This window comes from Salvelinus sp. IW2-2015, unplaced genomic scaffold, assembly GCF_002910315.2.
Source record: "Salvelinus sp. IW2-2015 unplaced genomic scaffold, ASM291031v2 Un_scaffold1003, whole genome shotgun sequence".
NCBI lineage: Eukaryota > Metazoa > Chordata > Actinopteri > Salmoniformes > Salmonidae > Salvelinus > Salvelinus sp. IW2-2015.
Genome location: NW_019942683.1, coordinates 410,813 through 414,492, shown reverse-complemented (window position 1 = coordinate 414,492; position 3,680 = coordinate 410,813). Strand labels below are relative to the sequence as shown.

General features: G+C 41.6%; 1 long non-coding RNA gene across 1 annotated transcript; it reads left to right on the top strand.

Annotated features, from left to right (window-relative positions):
- Positions 1-340: 340 nt before the first annotated feature.
- Positions 341-652, top strand: LOC139024101 (uncharacterized). The gene is made up of 3 exons (XR_011475325.1): positions 341-391; positions 454-492; positions 619-652. It is a non-coding gene; the product is annotated as an uncharacterized lncRNA (long non-coding RNA).
- The last annotated feature ends 3,028 nt before the right edge of the window (positions 653-3,680 follow it).

Below are 3,680 nucleotides of genomic sequence, written 5' to 3'. Positions count from 1 at the left end.
GTTTTGCGATGAGTGCAATGCTAAGTAGTTAGGAGTCAAGGTCGGAGGATGCGATATACTGTTCATATATGACACTAGTTCACCATAGCTGATGGACCTCGTCTCTCAGATCTCAATCAGGATTCTAAATATGGACGCACGTAATGGATCAATAGGCACAGCTGTGGAACTGCCTCCAACAGATTATCCGCATATTCGAGTGTACGTAGATCGAGAGAGGTACAGGCAAGCTAACGTCAGAAGATCCATACGGATGAGAATCAATGAAAGTTAAATTTCTTCAAATCTCATCATTACAACATGTACCGTCTGCTACAGTAAAGCGCCTAGGGTCTAGTTGCTGATGAACATCCAACATGTACCGTCGCACAGTAGCTGCCTATGGGCTCTAGTTGCTGATGAACATCCAACATGTACCCGTTTCTGCTACAGTTAAGGCTGCCTATGGGTCAGTTGCTGATGAACATCCAACATGTACCGTTTCTGCTACAGGTAGCTGCCTATGGGTCTAAGTGCCTGATGGAAAAAACCAATCCAACATGTAACCGTTTCTGCTACAAGTAAGCTGCCTATGGGTCTAGTGCTGATGAACATCCAACATGTACGTTTCTGCTACAGTAGCTGCCTATGGGTCTAGTTGCTGATGAACATGGTTGTTCTTCATCGAACGTTCTCTTGGAAAAAAGGTACAAAAGGTGTCTGACCTGAAGAACCAATGAACTGGCAATTCTAAATCAAACACAAAAAAGGTAATTTGGGTGTTTTAGTGTTGATGGTTTTCACCAGGACAAAGATAAACCTGGTCTGGACTAAGGGGCACTTTCAATTGCAGAATAATCTAGTAGTGTCCAGGAACTAGGTTTAATCTGCGTCTGGGGTTAAATCTGCGTCTGGGGTTTTAATTCCGCGTCTGGGGCTTATCCGCGTCTGGGGCTTAATCTGGGCCCAAGGAAACTGGCCCCCAGGGACGACCCCTGCTGCTGGCTCAGCTGCAGACTAAAGATAAATTACTACAAATTGCCGTCACTATTGCATCTCCTTGACTTATTCACATTTTGTTACAGCCCGAATTCAAAAAGGATAACAGTTTCCCCCTCATCCATCACACACAATACCCAAATAATTAAAAAGTTGACGTTTTTACAAAATGTAAACAGAAATATCTCTTACATAAGTAAATTCACCCGCGGGCAATACTTGGGCATGATTATAGCTGTGATCAATCTGGGTAAGTCCTCTACAAGCTTTCACACCTGAATGTGTAACATTGCCCATTATTATAATATTTTTTTTAAATCTTCAAGCTCTGTCAAATTGGTTTATCTGATTCATCGGCTAGAACAACCATTTTCAGGTCTTACCGTAGATTTTTCAAGGCAGATTTAAGACAAAACTAACTCGGCCACTCATTCACTGTCTTCTTGTAAGCAACTCCAGTGCAGTATTTGGTCTTGTGTTTTAGGTTATGTGTCCTCCGAAAGTTTGGAGTCATTCTCCGCAGTGTTTGTGGAGAAGCAGACTGAGGTTTTCTAGGATTCTTGTCTGTGCTTAGCTCCACTTTTTCTATTCTTTCTTTTCTTATCCTGAATCTCGCCCAACTCCTTAATGCTTAGAAGCATACCAATGAACATGATGCAGCCCCACTATGGCTTGGAAAGAAGGAGAGTGTTACTCAGAATGTTGTTTGTATTGGATTTGCCCAAAACATAACAGTTGTATTACAGGGCAATATTCTGTACAGCTTCCTTTCTTCCGGTCACTTATGTTAGTATTGTGTAATCGTTAAGTAATGTTGTGATCCATCCTCAGTTTTCTCCTATCACAGCCATAAACTCTGTAAGCTGTTTTAAAGTCACCACTGGCCTTAACTGGGAAATCCTGAGCAGTTTCCTTCCCCTCAGGCATCTGAAGTTATGAAGGATGTCAGTATCTTTGTAAGTCGACTGGGTGTATTGATAATCCATCTAAAGTGTAAATTAATAACTGTCACCATGCTCAAGAGGGATATTCAGAATGTCTGCTTTTTAATTTGTACCATCTACCAATAGGTGCCCTTTGAAGAGACAATTGGAAAACCTCGCTGGTCTTTGTGTTTGAAATTCACTGCTCGCTGAGAGAGCCTTACAGATAGAAATTGTATGTGTGGGTAGCAGAGGATGAGGTAGTCATATAAAAAATCATGTTTAAACACTATTTATTGGGCGTACGGTCTACAGCACGGCAAGCGCTTGAGGCTCACTACAGACCGGGTTCGCAGCTGTGAAAAGTGGAACAAGGTTGTTGATTTCAAAACACCATCTATGGTTATATCCCTGTATGCAATGTGACTGACTTGTCACAACAGGTACTACTTATGATGCCAGACGCCATGACAGCTGTTATTTTCTGGGCCATAAATTATTGTATGTTATTCACAATATGAAAATATTGTTATGTCTAGGCTTATCAAATGTCAGCATTTTGACCACATTTGGGTTGAAGTTAGATTTGACTTAGTTATTAGTAGTTTTATCTATTACTTTAGATTTTATATGAGAACTGTTATGTTTTTAAGTTTTTAAATGATACAACGAGAAGTTTTTCACAGTCTAAAACCTAGACATAACAATATTTTCATATTGTGAACAACATACAAGAATTTATTGACTCAGATTCAAGCTGGTTTAAGAAGTCACTAGTATGTAAAATGGTGTCTTACGACCAACAATCAAACATGACATGAATACAAGAAGAATGTGATCATAATTACGTGCATATTAAATGACATATATCTGTATTGTGATGCTGGTAAAGCTCTAATACTGTATTCTGACAAGGGCTTTTTCYAAACATCTGGTTTGGTCCCTGTTTTGTTCCCAAGCCTGACATCTCTCTCTCTTTCATAGCCTGGTCGCAGACACGTTTGTGCTGTCCTGACAAAAATGACCATAGGTTAAGGCTCGTCTATAACATAAACCGATCTGACACCAGGCTCACTCTTCCATCCACCTATTCCATCTTCCATCTCATTCTTCTTCTCTGGTTTTGGAAGCAGCACAGTAGTACGGTTGTCTCTCTCAAAAAGCTGTTGAATACATTGTATTCTGAAAGCATTCACACCCCTTGACACGCTACAGCCTTGTTCTAAAATAGATTAGATTGTGTTTTTTACTCATCAATCTACACACAATACCCCATAATGACATCACAATACCCCATAATGACATCACAATACCCCATAATGACATCACAATACCCCATAATGATTTCCTCCTGACGTGACGCTTGGCATTCCGGCCAAAGATTTCAATCTTGTTTCTCATGGTCTGAGAGTCTCGAGGTGCCTTTTGGCAAACTCCAAGTGGACTGTCATGTGCCTTTTACTGAGGAGGGGCTTCCGTCTGGCCACTTTACCAGAAAGGCCTGATTGGTGGAGTGCTGCAGAGATGTTGTCCTTCTGGAAGGTTCTCCCATCTCCACAAAGGAACTCTGGAGCTCTGTCAGAGTGACCATCGGGTGCTTGGTCACCTCCCTGACCAAGGCCCTTCTCCCCCGATTGCTCAGTTTGGCCAGGCGGCAAGCTCTTGGAAGAGTCTTGTTGGTTTGATACTTCTTCCATTTTAAGAAAGATGGAGGCGACTGTTTTCTTAGGGACCTTCAATGCTGCGGCCATTTTTTGGGTCCCTTCCCAGATCTGTGCC